We start from the raw sequence: 16,023 nt of genomic DNA on the forward strand, positions 1-16,023 counted from the left end.
AATACGTCTGGGAGTGTAGCCAGGAGGTAGAAGGGCTTCCAGGATTGATTTTTCTAACTCTGTGAAGAATGTTATCGATGTTTTAATAGGAATTGCACTGAACCTGTAGATCACTTTTAGTAGAACTGCCATTTTTATAATACGTATTTTGTTTATCTAAGAGCACAGGAGATCTTTCTATCTTTTAAGATCTTCAATTTCTTTCTTTAGTGTGTTATAATTTTCATTGTAGGGTTATTTTTATTACCTCCTTGGTTAGATTTATTCCTGGGTATTTTGTTCTTTTTGAGGTTATCATGAATGAAATTGTTTTCTAGATTTCTTTTTCAGTAGATTCATGATTGGCATATAGAAAATCTAATGAAAGCCAGCCTCACGTGCTGGCTTAGGAGACCCTGTTTGCACATAAAAATGTAAAAATAGGTCTGGGAGTGTAGCCCAGAGGTAGAAGGGCTTCCAGGAACCCCAGTACCACCAAAAAAAGAAAGAAGAAAGAAAGAAAGAAAGAAAGAAAGAAAGAAAGAAAGAAAGAAAGAAAGAAAGAAGGAAAGAAAGAAAGAAAGAAAGAAAGTCTAATGATTTTTGTAGATTTATTTTTGTATCCTACTACTTTGCTGAATTTGTTAATCAGTTCTAAAAGTCTCTTGGTTGAGTTTTTGGAGTCTTCTAAGGATCATGTCATATGCAAATATAGATATTTTCAGTTCTTCTTTTCCTATTTGTATTTCTTTGATTTTCTTATCTTGCCTTATTATTCTCACTAGAACTTCAGGTACTATATTGAAAAGGAGTGGTGATAGTGGACATCTTTGTCTTGTCTCCCCCCCCCCTTTTTTTTTGAAATACTGAAGATGGAACCCAGGGTCATTCTACCTACAAGCTACATCCCCAGCCCTATTTTTTATTCTTTATTTTGAAACAGGGTCTCACTGAGTTGCAAAGGAGCTCACTAAGTAGCTGAGGCTGTCCTCGAACTGTGATCCTCCTGTCTCAGCCTCCCAAATGCTGGGATTACAAGTGTGCGTCACCACACCCAGCTTGTTCCCAATTTTAAAGAGAATCAGTTTTTCCCCATTCTATATGTGTTGGTTTCTTCTATATGTGTTGGTTTTCCCCATTCTCTATGTGTTGGTTTGGTTGTTTGCCTTTATGATGTTGAAGTAAGTTCTTTTCTATCTCAACTTCCTCCCGTGTTTTTTTTAACATGAATGGATGTTGGACTTTATCAAATGCTTTTTCAGTGTCTATTGATATGATCATGTGATTTTATCCTTAGTTTTATTTATGTGGCATGTTGTTGTTTAATTAAAACTAATTTTTATAGCAAATCAGTATAAAATAATATAATTTGAAAACGGAGACCAGAATATCATCACACTTATTAAATCAAGAATTCTCTAATAAGTGTTTGATTCTTTAAAAGTTGTGCTCATGAACTTAAGGATGATAAACCTAGATCCAATGAAATAAATACATATTATCTGATATAATTTATAGTCTTTAGTATATAATATACTGGCAAAATGTTTCCCTAAGAGATATTGAGTTTTATAGAGTCTCAATTTATATGCTGAGGCCTGAAATAAATAACAGATGGAATGAAATGTTGGTCCCCTCAAACATCAGGACAGTCTCCAGGTTATTTGTCTCTGGATTTATCAGTTAACTACAGAAAACCACAAAAAATTATAATTTTCTATGTGTAGAAATATGAGAAAAAGCTTGAAAGGTATAGGCCCATTAATGTATCATTTGTCGTAATGACTATCTTTGTTCCATTGTATTTCCTTTGTTCTTTTGCCATAAAGCAATTGACTATTTATGTTTATTTATATTATATTATAATTAGACTTAACAACTAAATTTAAAAGAAAAGCATATTTTAGGATATTGGTATAAGTATCAGCATCAAAAAACCCTCTCATTTCTCTATATGCAGCTACTCCACTTGTACAGAAAAGTCCATTCAACTTTGTTTGAATCTGACCTAGTATATTTTCTGGGAACCACGGTTTATGGTGCAGAAATGGCCAAGTTCAAGAACCACACCACACACAACCAGTTCCACAAATGGCACAGAAATGGCATCAAGAAACCTCGATCCCAGAAATATGAATCTCTAAAGGGGGTGGACCCCAAGTTCCTGAGGAATATGCGTTTTGCCAAGAAGCACAATAAGAAAGGCTTTAAGAAAATGCTGGCCAATAATGCCAAGGCCATGAGCGCGCGAGCCGAGGCCATCAAGGCGTTCGTGAAGCCCACGAGTCTAAGCCCAAGATCCCCAAGGGCGCCACCTGCATGCTCCACAGGCTTGCACTCATTTCCCACCCCAAGCTCGGCAAGCGCATCTGTGCCCACATTGCCAAAGCTCGCCGGATCAGCTGGCCAAAGGCCAAGGCTCAGACCAAGACCCAGGATAAGGCCCCTACCAAGGCCCAGGATAAGGCTCAAACCAAGGCCCCAGCTAAGGCCCAAGCCAAGGCCCCGACCGCAGCACCCAAGGGTGCACAGGCCCCATGAAGGCTGCAAAGTAAAGGCCTCTGTCTGCAAAGGAGGGCAGAAGGACTGGTGATCTTGGGCTGTTTACAAATAAACCCGAGCTGTGGGATCCAGTTTAAAAAAAAAAAATTCTGAGATAGTATTAGTATTAGCAGGATGCAATGGACCTGGGAACATGTCTGCTTTTGGTCTAAGCCTTCAGAGGCCTGGAAGTGTTGATGAAAGTGTTTACAATGGGGGGAGGAGAGAGAGAGAGGAGAGTGAGAGAGAGAGAGAGAGAGAGAGAGAGAGAGAGAGAGAGAGAGAGATTGATTCAGCCATCCCACTGATGTGATGAAACACCAGACATGTAATTGAAACCATCTTGGATCTCATTTGAACACTGACTGGACAGTATATGGAAGACAATTGAAAGAAAGTTTCAAGAAGTGTCACAAAAATCCTGGGCCCGAATGGTTAAAAAAAATGATCTGATGATCAACATGAGATCTGGCTGTACACTTATTTTCTCTTAAGAATAAAAATAAAGTTAAAATAAAAGTCATTGTTATTCTTAATTATATGTGGTAATGGAAATAGGGATGAGAAAGAGACCGTATTTCTCATTTTATACTAGAGTTTGCAATCTTGTGTACCCAAAGATTTCCACATGATAAAAGTCATTGGAATAAGTCACTAAATGCTAATAATAATAATAATAATAATAATAATAATAATTTCATAACTATTATAATTATGCTCTATTTTATACCTTATTGTTCTCTAGTCACTTCAAATGGGTTCAGCTAACGTGAAGGCAGCAAGGGTCATGTTTACAACTTCTTCACTAATGCTCACACATCTAGAATAGCAATAGCTAACATTAATGAAACGTATGTGTGTGTCAGATGAATGTGTCACCTCAATTAAATAATGAGGAAATTGAAAATTTGAATTTTGGTTTCTATTGAAACTTTGTATGCTGAATAAAAAAATAAAAGACAAAGCAGAAAAGTTAGTCAAGATCCTATCTTAACTGACCTCCTTCCAAGACTCAATTTTGAAACTGATGTCTTCCAAGGGAAGGGGTGAAGAGTATATAAAATTATTCAATCAATAAGAATCTAAGGAATAGTCAAGGCCTTAAGTTACGTACAGGTTACATAATGGATGTCCTTCAGCCTCTTTCTTAAGACTGTGAACTACTTAAGAGATTTGGTAACCAACTGACAAACCGCCCTCTGATGGTTTTGCAACAGACACTGAATTTAAGAGGCATGACGTCTCTCATGAAATATGAATTATATTTGAAAGAGAAGACCAAACATTCAATTTGTCTAGTTGGTCTCAGTTAAATGTACTAATTTCTATGTCAAAATATCTCAATGAATGCTAAATAGCTGGTGCTTTTTATTTTTTACTGTGTTCAAACATTAGACTCTTTCTGAGATCCCAAAACAAATTTTGACATGAGCTTTTCTCCCCTGGGAAAGAATAGAAATTAAATGTAGTGGTTACATTATTAAACAGAAGAAATATATTAGGAAGCTCATAATTCTCTACTCTTTAGGTGTCTAGTAATTGGCTTATTGAGATTACCAGAATACCTATAAGATATTGTAGGGTCATCAAACTGCAGGTAAGAAATTTTCATCCCAACTACAACAAAACACATATTGAAGTTTTTCCTTTAATGGAGTGTTGTTAACATGAGACTTGAGTTGAAAGGAGAAAGAGAGAAGAAAGAGAGAGAGAGAGAGAGAGAGAGAGAGAGAGAGAGAGAGAGAGAGAGAGAGAGAGGCTTACTTGCATAAAACCACATGGGTAAAACAGAGGGAAGAGAGATACCTTGGGCCACTTGATTCCTTAGACATTGTTATTTCTACCCAAATCCAAATATAATACTGCTGAAAATATAGCTTTGGTCTAGAGTCCTATTCCAAGATATACAAAAACACATTCTCCCCTTCTCAAATATGTGTATGCAGTGAGAATTTTCTAAACATTCTCCAAGCCAAAATTTTGACTAATTATTTAATGTGAAGGAAGGCAAAAATGAAAAACATTTTTAAGGGTGAGAAATTATCATTATTAGAGGAGTAATACATGTTTCAGTTAAGATTAGTGTAGTATTAAAAGAAATGAGAAAAACGCTTTTTGAAACAAAGTAAAGAAGGTCTTCATAGAAAACAACCTTATTCCACATAACCAACAATGCCTTCAACTACCCATTCAGGCCATTTCTGAGACCTCAGAGAATGAGCTTCATCGGGCTTTATCTTTCCACTGAAATGTCCCCACTTACAATGCATTTGGTATTGTTTATTAATTATATGTACTGTGTTGAAGTAGTCCCAGAAATGTAGAAAAGCATGGTTATAGTACATGGTACCATTATGTCTTAAGAAGTAATTTTTTATCATCAAAATACAAATGCAAACATTGCAGCCCAAGAATTACCTGCCCTGAATGTTATATATGAGTATTTGGATGTGAAAATAACTTCCACAAAATTGAGTCTTTTTTGGAAGATTAAATAGTGGCAAAAAACAGAGCAAAATATTACTTGTTGGATTTTGGTGTGTGTGTGTGTGTGTGTGTGTGTGTGTGTGTGTGTGTGTGTGTGTGTGTATAAACATATATATATAAACATATATATAAATAAAACATATATATATATATGTTTTTACTGTACAGTTCTTTCAAATTGTCTGTATTCTGAAACATGTATATGGCTTTTCAGTTTCCTAATGACACTCATATGAATCTCAGTCTGTTTGGAGGACAATCAAAGAGAATAAAAGTTGCCTTCTTATTATATAATCTTTAAACCTTGTCTCTTTTGAGATTATAAAATTGCTGGCATGTTTAAAAGAAATCATTTATCACTTTCAAAACTGCCCTTCTTCTAAATAAACTAAGAGGAAAATAAAAACACAATCCAGAATAACTAAATCTGAGGATTTTAGAGTTGGAAGAGATTGTAAGAACCATCCACGTGCACCTCCTTTCCCAAAGCTGACATTTTCTTTAGTCATATGATCTAGAACTATACATTTTCAAATAACATCTTTTTCCCAGTAAATGTCCTGTTAAAGATGAAGCAAATGACCATATTACTCCTCAACCAGCCTCTTTCAAGAGCTAGAAACCCTCTTTTTACTATGTGGTCTCCAAATCTCTTATTATCAAGGTCATCTTCTTTTGGACAAGCTTCAATTAACTAAACATTTTCTTACATAGGCCAGAAAATGATTAATATAGTATTCCAGTGTCTTATCCTATTGAGTTTATGACCAAATAAAAATCGCAAGGTGATTTTCACATCAGTTTCCATTTGATGTAATAACTTCAGAAAATAAGGCCCATAGTATAATGTTATTCTTTAAACATAGGCTCTATTGTCTCTTGCGCCCCATAAACATACATTAATAGATATCATTTCCCATTGGATGTATTCATCTCTTACTAATGACCAGTACTCAATGCATTTTTACTTGCTTTTAACATATAATTTGGGGAGTAATTGGCATATAATTTGTTTGAGGGAAAATGCCCCCAAGGCTCTCTATTACAGACTTATAAACTTAGAGGGTCAATAACAGTAACAATTGAAAATAAACTGTCCCTTAATTTTTAAAAATGCTGAATTTACCACTTTCCCAGATGAGTTTCACCGGTTTTATTTTTTTCTTGGAGAAAATATATGATAGACGCATATTAAAGTCTGAATATTTATGGGAGTTGGGGCGTGAAGCTAATTTTTTAAATGACAATTCATTCAAGAAGGAACACCTTTCAGTTTGTGAAAGTTACTCTGTAATTTTTTTAAGACAGTGACAGTGTTTAGCAATTAGGGTGGAGAATTTTTTCAAATATATAACATGGTGGCGATCAACATGATTTATATGGAAAGGAGCTACTGAAGAATTAGACTTAAATCCACCCAAGGACCAGGTCTGAAACAACGGAGAGTCCACTATGAGGGCTTTTGTTTTCCTTCCCTTCATGTTCCTGGCTGTGTTCTCAGGTAAGAGAGTCACAGTCCATGACTTTTCTTCTAACTTTGGAAGGAAAGGGTTAGAGAAGTTGAGTGATTTTTGCAGTGCTGGTCAAAAGACTTTAAAACAAGAAATCTCCATCATAGAGATAAATGAAATTAATTTCAGAAAAAATAAATACAGATACAGAGGCATCAAATAGTGACAGGGTCCAGTAAGAGTGAATACTTTGGTATGGGTGAAAAGATGAAAGAACAAGGGAACAGGAAAGGCAAGACATTAGACTGGAAAGATAAATTCAGTCTAAAAGCATCTAAAATTGTTATGAGAGTTTGTGAATATTTAATTCCTGTTCCATAATGGAATAATATTTTGTGCTATGATCCTTCACTATGTAGTCAAAATAAAATGCATTAAAATCTTCACCTTTTCTTTTATGTGATTTGGGGTAGCTTTCTTAAATTATTTGAGTCTAATATTTTATTTGTAAAATAGAAATGATTATAATTTCCTTTTCCTATAGGAATTATGTGAATGCTATAATTGCGTTTTTTTAGGTTGTTGACACATAAGACACTTTATTCCTTATATTAATAAATTTAAAGTAGCTTTCCAAGGTGTAAATTCTAGACCAGAGATATAAATTTCTCAAGATACTATGTGACATGATAACAAATAATGACAGTTTTAGGTGGTGTGGGTACAGCTCAGGTTAAAAACATGTGCTTAGTATTCACACGGCCCTGGGTTCAATCTCTAGCACCTGTATCAAAATCCTCCAAAACAAAATGTATCATATTTTAATATATCTCAAAATTATGACCTCTTTCTTCCTAGTAAAAGGAAATAATGAAAGTAAAGTGACTAGGACCTTCAACGTCCTGTAACATAAGAAACAGTGGTTTTCTTCTTATTGGGAGCACTGCAGAGTTGCTTTTTACTGCTGAGTATGGGAAAGCTTGTGTACATCCTGATAAAAATATTGATCTTGTAGTAATATTGAAAGTTGATTAGCTGTGAGAAAAGGTATATAAAGATGCCATTAGACTTGCCATTAGACACCTGCTAAAATGAAGGAGTTAAAAAATAAGAAGAAAGAATTAGGGAATGAAGTGAGACACTTGAAAACCCAAAATGTAAATGCTTTAGAGGGGGCAAAACCCATAGAGTAAAATCCCTCACTAGAACAGGTACACTGGGATAGCAGGTGTTGCACCTGGTGTGTACTTCCGATGCTTGCTGCTGACAGTATGCTCTCGCAGGCATTTGTTGATTGAAGAAAGTTTGTTAATGCTAGAGGTAGTGTTCACATGAATTTGGAAGATAAAGAAGACAAGTTTGAGAAAAACAATGCCATGTACATGCCTGCACTTGTAAAATTGGAAAGAGAAATTAATAAACAAAGACCAAAATGAAACTAAACATGATTATTTTCCAAATTTTAAACTTGAAAAATAGATGGTGAAATCGTAATCAGATTCTTTCTTTATCTATGTATGAGCTGGGACAGAATCCAGAGGTAAGCTACCCCTCTGAGCTACATCCTCATCTCATTTTATTTTACCCCCCCAAATTTAACTTTGGGTTTTATTCTGTTAAAAATGAGGTAATGAGGTAATGTTTAATGTAATAAATGGCATATTATTAAGATTTTTATTGAATCATTATTTGTAATAACAAAATAGGAAAATTAACTAGCTGCTCATTTGTAGAGGACTGATTAAATTATGTTACCTCATAATTATGGGGTAGTATGCAGCTATTGAGGTAAAAAATTAAGGTATTCTATATGTATTGCTATAGAAAAAGCTTCATTACACTATCAAGGGAAAAAAAGAACAGTGGACAGCAGGTACTACTAATTCTGTGGAAAAATTCATTTCTATTTGTTTGCAAATACATAAGATTCCTCTGGAATAATTCATATAAGTCTGCAAAATGTGAGTGTGTCCTAAGTAAAAAACGTTTTGGAGGGAAAAAGAGAAACTTACTTTTAACTGTTCATATTTTGCATCTCCAAGCTCCATCATACACTTTATCAGTTTAATAAGGATGTTGCTAACTGCCAAACTCCTGTGCTCAGATTAGGATCATAACCACCTGCAGTTGTATACTGTGGCATGAACAACATATAACAATCCATGATGCATTTGAATTTATTTAAATTGACTTAAAGGTACAAGGGTGTATCGTGGAAATATATAACCAAGTAAACTCAGATGCAAGAGAAATCTTAACTTTGGAATTATTCATACTGAAATGTATAAAATAAACACAAAATAACCAAGGAAGGCTGTGAAAAAAGTAAGCTTGAATTAAATCTTTGAGGAAACCCTACATTAAGAAAGTGAGAGAAGAAAGGGGCCTACTTATCAAACAAAACAGAAAAGACAGAAGATAAACACTTGGATCAAACAAAAAATAAGAAGCAAATAACCCAGTGGAATACGATTTTACTTTGCCCTAAAGCCATTCTATTTGCTTATTCAACTTTTAGACCCTAAAATAGAATTTGGTAAAAATATGAGAATTAATAAATATGAATTAATATGTATTTTTCATTAGTTAATAGGTGAGCTTCCAAAATAAATTGGAGAAGCAGACAGAGTACATACTTGTGAAACCTGGATTTTTTTTCCTTTTTTTTTTATTGGTGCACTGTATTCATACATCATAGTGGGATACAAACTTTTGTAGACATACATGCACACATCGCCCAGTCAGCCCCCACCCGACCCCCACCCCATTCTCTCCCCATCCCTCCCTCCCATGCTTGGCTTAGTGGTTGACATCTAGTATTATAGCAATTTATCCAAAATTAAAAATGATAATCTCACATAACAGTTTCAGTTGTCTGATACCAAGCTTTTGATGACTTAAAGATAACATTTCAATATTTCTTTTTACTTTCTTTCTTACCAGAGAATATTTTTTTCTATTTTTTAGGTGAAAATATCATATATTTATATATTTATTTTTCAGAAAAAATCTATCCTAATATGGAATATGGATTCTAGATACCCAAAAAGATCTTGAAAAAGAACAAAGCTAGAAGATATATATTTTCTGATTTCAAACCATATAAAGCTACAATAATTGAAACAGTGTGGTACTATTCTAAAGGCAGATATATAAACCATTGGAGTTAAATAAAAGCCTAGAGCTAAATTCTTCCCTGTATTGTCAAGTTATTTTTAACAAGGTTTCCATGAACATTTGGTGGTGGAAAAAATAATCTTTTAACTAAATATTGTTGAAAAATAATAATTACATGGAAAAGAATAAAATTGGACCCTTACCTAATCCCATATACAAATATTAACTCAAAATAGATAAAAGACCTAAATATAAATCTTAAGACTATAAACTTTTAGGAAAAAATCTGGGTCATAAAACCTCACAACATTGAAATTGGCAGTGATTTCTTGGATATGATTTCAATGGCACAGGCAACAGAAGAGTATACAAACTCCCTAAAAAAATATTGTATATCCAAAGACAATGGAGACTCTGTGATACAACCCAGTAAAGGAGTAGTGGGGTCTGAGATACTACTGACTCGAGATCCAGAGCACCTTAAGTGAAGTCATAGTGACCCAAGGGAAGAACCCAGAGAAGGCACAAACTTCTGAAATCATGGGAAAGAGGAATAACACTGGAGCAATGAATGCCCACAACCCCACAACATCAGAACCCGATAAAACAGAAAATCAGAGATTTCTAGAAGATCAAATCAAGAAAATAACTGTAGAAATAATAGAGGTGCTTCAAAAAGAACTCGGAGAGAGCCAAAAAGAGATAAAGGATGCAATTAATGAAGTAAAGGCCTCAATTCAAAGCACAAACAACCGATTAGACCACATGGAGAACAGAATCTCGCTCTTAGAAGATGATCATTCCAAAAATGAACGCATAGTTTCTAATCTAGAAAGAAATATCCAAAAGCAGGAATCTGACATTAAAGAAATATGGGCCCATTTTAAGAGAGCTAACCTAAGAATAATTGGAATAGAGGAGAGAAAAGAAAGTGAAACCAAAGGGATCAACAATCTCTTCAAGGAAGTAATAGCAGAAAATTTTCCAGACATAAAGCAAGAGGTTGATACACAGGTCCAGGAAACTTATAGAACTCCCTTTAGACAGGATCGGAGAAGAGGATCCCCACGCCACATAATTGTCAAAATGACCAATGTGGAAGCCAAGCAGAAAATCTTAAAGGCAACAAAAACAAAGGGCCAAGTGACATTCAGAGGCAAACCAATTAGAAACCTGGATTTTAAGAAATAGTCACTTGCTATCTACTATTCTCTTTGATTTGACCAAAAAAAGAAAGAAAAGAAAAGGAACAAAAGAAAAAAGGAAGGATATAGCCATAAGGAAAAGCTTGACTGATGCCAAAACTGTTCATTGTTAATGGCAGAAGTAAAACTAATTTAGAAAGAGATTATGACTTAAAGAAGAAAGAAAATTTCTGTATTTTGGGTCCGGAGAAAGAGAGGAAGATGGGGACAGAAAGCATATCTAATGGCTCAAGAGAAGATGGAAGTAGGGTTTCTGTTTTCCAGTCTTTTAAGTCTGAAAATTTGATGACAGAATCATCTGTAAAATGAGATAGGAAAACTGGAAATGGATTCTGTGATGTGGAAAATGTTTACAATAATTATCAAGCAGGATCTGTTTGATTTATCAGGACACCACTAAAATGAATTTGAAGTAGAATGTGAGCCCAGTTCAAATAACTCAGACTGATTTATAAATAGGGAAAACTGACCAAAGGCCATGATATTTTTGTAGCCATGTAACATTTTTTTAAAAATGGAGGAACCAAAATATTCAAGGTATGAGAAGTAATGAGAAGACACTAGCTTGGGCTTGGTTGAAAACTTAAGGATGTATTAAATATGAACTATATCTTTTGGTTAATGCTGTTGATTTTAAGTTCATAAAGTTAGATAACTTTGTTTTTACTTTTGTTTTTGCAATATCATTATAGTGTCTTCAAACCAGATTTCAAAACCAAGTATTTTCAAAGTAAAGAATCAAGAACCTTCACTTATTCTAGGGACAAGAAATGAAGCAAATAATCTAGGAGGACAAAAAGAATCTAATAAGCAAGGAGGTGGTTACACGCTAGGTAAACCAGGGATGGTTATTCTGCAAGGACAATCAAGATATCCAAACCAGCCAGGTAAAGCAGGAAATTTTGATCAACAAAGAAAGCCAGAAATTTTGAATCAACCTGGGATGTCTGGAACTTTGATTTTCCCAGGAAAGGCAGGACAATCGAATTCAAAAGAGGATCTAGATGCATCTACTGGTCAGGGAAAACCAGAGTCTTCTAGCCAGCAAGAGAATCTAGAGTCTTCTAGCCAGCAAGGGAAGCCAGGGTCTTCCAGCCAGAAAGGAAAACCAGGGCCCTCTAGCCAGCAAGGAAAGCCAGGGCCCTCTAGCCAGCAAGGGAAGCCAGGGTCTTCCAGCCAGAAAGGGAAGCCAGGACCTTCTAGCCAGCAAGGAAAACCAGGATCTTCTAGCCAGCAAGAGAATCTAGAATCTTCTAGCCAGAAAGGGAAGCCAGGGTCTTCCAGCCAGAAAGGGAAGCCAGGACCTTCTAGCCAGCAAGGAAAACCAGGATCTTCTAGCCAGCAAGAGAATCTAGAATTTTCCAGCCAGAAAGGGAAGCCAGGGTCTTCCAGCCAGAAAGGGAAGCCAGGGTCCTTTAGCCAGCAAGGAAAGCCAGGGTCTTCTAGCCAGCAAGGAAAGCCAGGGTCTTCTAGCCAGCAAGAGAATCTAGAGTCTTCTAGACAGCAAGGGAAGCCAGGGTCTTCCAGCCAGGAAGGGAAGCCAGGGTCCTCTAGCCAGCAAGGGAAGCCAGGGTCTTCTAGCCAGCAAGAGAGTCTAGAGTCTTCTAGACAGCAAGGGAAGCCAGGGTCTTCCAGCCAGGAAGGGAAGCCACCGTCTTCTAGTCAACAAGGGAAGCCAAGATCCTCTAGCCAGCATGGAAAATCATGGTCTTCTTTCACACAAGGAGAAAAGAAAAATGCCAACCCTTTGAATGGCAATACAATGGAGATGCAGGTTAGTGTTAATATCTTTTATTTTTTAAGTTAATTTAATTGCAATTATATTTTCCAAGACTAGAAACAATTAATTCAATACACTGAGAGTATTTGGGAAGCTGAGACAGGAACATCGTGGTTTGCAGGTAGCCTCAGCTACTTAGTGAGGCCTTTTGCAACTGAGACCCTGTTTCAAAATAAAGGATAAAAAATAGGGCTGAAGGTATATCTCAGAAGTAGAATTCCCCTGAGTTCCATCCCCAGCAAAAACTAATAACTTTCAGTGACTCCGATTAAACAAAATGAGACAAACTTTGAAGCTAATTGTTTCCACCCATGACACTTATGATCATTGACTGCCATGTTCTTTTATTCCATCTCTCATTCCCTTCTGTTATTTTCTATCTAAACCACTCTACCTAAACTGTGTTAATTCTGAATCTCATCAAATGAGCCCAGACCCCCATCATATTTAACTGCTATGGTCAATTCCTACACATCCACAATCTAAACCACTGAAGTGACATTTTAAAATACAAAACCTGATCTGATGCTATAATCTTCTGCTCAAAATTCTTTAGTACTTCTATATTTTCCTAGGAGATAATCTCAAACTCCTAAACATGGGATTTAAGATTCTTCATGGCTGGGTCCATTCATCCAGTTCCAATTTACATCACTGCTTCTCACATACCATCCATACCACAGAGCCTCTGATTTTCTTCTAATGCATTCATGATACTAATGATTTCCTCCACCATAGAATTTACCCAATTCATCATCTATTTATTCAACTAGACCATGAACACCTTTAAGAAAATACTCTTTCTTTTCAAACCTGTATCCTCAAATCCAAGAACAACTGAGACCTATTATAGGTCTTCTTGATCTATACATTAGATGAATGAATAAATGCCTGAGACTTGAAAACTCTTTTTTTTGCAAAAAGGTGAAGATCCATCTGATCAGCCTGTCTTTTATGTTCCCCAAGTCTTGCTATTTTAACTTCAGTTCCAGTTTCTCTTCCACCGTTAGACTCCTCATTCCATTTCACAACTATAAACATTTATTTTATACTCAAATCTAAAACAGTTTTCCAGAGCATTTCCTCCATCTCATTATCTTAGAGAAAACTTTTTTACCTTATATATTGTCAGTCTTCATCATCCTGTCTAAGGAAAGCTGCTTGTATCTCATGCATATCATGGAATATTTATTCCCCAAGGAGATTCCTACCATCTAGATCTTAATGCCACCTCCAGTGAATCTCTGACTTTTGGGTGTCACACAAACTTTCACATTATATTGATTCTAATATGGGTAAATAATTATGTTTATAGTTTGTGTGTGGATGACACAAATTGATTGTCATGGAAAGGTTTACACCAATGGAAAATATCAAGGCATATTTTCATATTCCTTTAACATCTTGACTTTGAGAAAACTACACTCACTGTCAAAATGTTTTGCCATTCCTGTTACTGTCTGTTTTCATCAGCTGGACAAAGCTTTGTGTTCACAGGCATTTGAAATACTATAGCTCACATCCAAGGAAATGTCCTCCAGTATTTATTAAGTGAGTTTTGCATAATTCTACCACCTGTATCTCTTTTGTTCTTTGGCACAAAGACCAAGAAGGTAATCAACATATTATGACCATTTGAATTTTACATTTATCACTATGACTATTTCATGATTGATGTTTCTTTATATAAAAGATGTGTCTCCAAAAATTAAAGCGGAAGATAGTTTGACAGTAAAAACAGGACTTTTGGAGTCAATAATTCAGGGTTTGAATCACTGCTTGGACATTTAAATCATTTATGGTCTTAGGCTTACACACACTATGACTGTATGCCTGCAATTATAAAACTGGACAAAATACATTCTTCTTTCAATACTATTGTATGCATTAAACACAATGGATCAATAAAATGATAAAGTATAATGTTTCATTAATAATAAATAAACAATGGGTAATTTGTATAATAGTATCTGAATTAAATTGATTAGCTTTACCTAATAGTCTTTCACATTACTATAGACTGGAAGTGTCAGCAGCAAGAGCTCAAATAAAAAAACAAGTTGTCAGTCGGTCTACGAACCAGTCTGTGGTTCTGATGGAAAAACTTATGGCAACAAGTGTGTATTTAATGAGGCAAAGAGGTAAGAAGGCTTTGAATTCCTTTATATCAGAAAGAACTATACTCATCTATGGGGAATAAAACAATAGTTTTCTCTATGTTTATATAGTTTTCTCCCAATAGTGGCCTGGCTGCTATTTATAAAAGGAGACATACAAAATGATCCTAATTCTTAAACAGTAAGTTCAGTTAATTACTGAGGGAATGTGGCTTATTCAGATATTAGAGTATATTTACTTTTTATTTATTCATTTACCAAATATTTATTGACCATTCACCCTATCAGGCAATGCATTAAGAACTAGAGGTAAAATGGTAAAAAATAAAAACCCACAGAAATTTCTACTTGCCTAAGTTTTAGTTTTTGTTTTGTCTTGTTTTGCAATACAGAGACTAAATAAAGTAGATCAAAAGATGAAATGGACCATAAATCCCCTGGATTACTAATTGATGCCTATTAAATTATATTCTAATCTTATCAATTTTAAAGAGTACAGTTGGTGAGCAGCCTAAACTTTCAAGAGTTACACATTATTTTGATAAAAAATGATTTTAAGGCCACTTAAAAATTGTAGCATGTAGTTAAGATAGAGAAGATGCTAAGCTTTCAGAAGTTTGAATGTTGAACTATGTAAAGGGGAAAAATAAGGTAAACATATATAAAGCACCTGGTCCAAAAATGAGAAGGGGCTGATGTGAAGTGCAGACTCTCAAAGCAGTCAATGAGGACCAGGCGAACTAGCACCTAAGCTGATTTTTTCTGTGTGTTTTTCTAATTATCACATTTTCTCTTTGGGGTGGTGCCACAAATGGTTGATTCCTGATTTCTCTCATAATTTTTTTCAGATCAAGTAATGGAAAGCTGAGTCTAAAGCATGAGGGGGAATGCTAAACATTTATGTGAAACACATTACCTGGAACCTCAAAATCCACTTGGCAATTCTCTTTTCACAGTGGATTTCCCTGGGAATTCAACTGTGAAGTTGGCACGAATATGAGAGATTCTTTTTGTTACTTTTGAGTTTGTTCCACTTCAAATAAAGTCAGTTCCATAGTAGCTTCTGATTTCTGAGGTTGTTTTCTTTTCTAAGCTTTCCCAGACTTTATGAGTGTCTAATGATCACTCTGTCCCCAAAGTGCCAAAACAGTCATGAATTCTGGTACCTCCTTCAGTGCTAATTCTTCAGGACCCAGGTTAGCAATTTGTAAAGTCTAATGAATATAAGACTACCAGGAAGCAGGGCATGGTTGTGCACGCTTGTAATCCCAACATTCGGGAGGCTTAGACCAGAGGATCATTGTTCATGGACAGCCTCAGCTACTTAGTGAGGTCCTCTGCAACTT

The 16,023-nt window shown here is 35.3% G+C and overlaps 1 pseudogene across 1 annotated transcript; it reads left to right on the forward strand.

The window, feature by feature from the left end:
• Positions 1-2,026: 2,026 nt before the first annotated feature.
• LOC308264797 (large ribosomal subunit protein eL29-like) lies at positions 2,027-2,520 on the forward strand (annotated as a pseudogene). The gene has a single exon. The product of its transcript is annotated as a large ribosomal subunit protein eL29-like (transcript).
• The last annotated feature ends 13,503 nt before the right edge of the window (positions 2,521-16,023 follow it).

Source organism: Muscardinus avellanarius (assembly GCF_963383645.1).
Source record: "Muscardinus avellanarius genome assembly, chromosome: 7".
Taxonomy (NCBI): Eukaryota; Metazoa; Chordata; class Mammalia; order Rodentia; family Gliridae; genus Muscardinus; species Muscardinus avellanarius.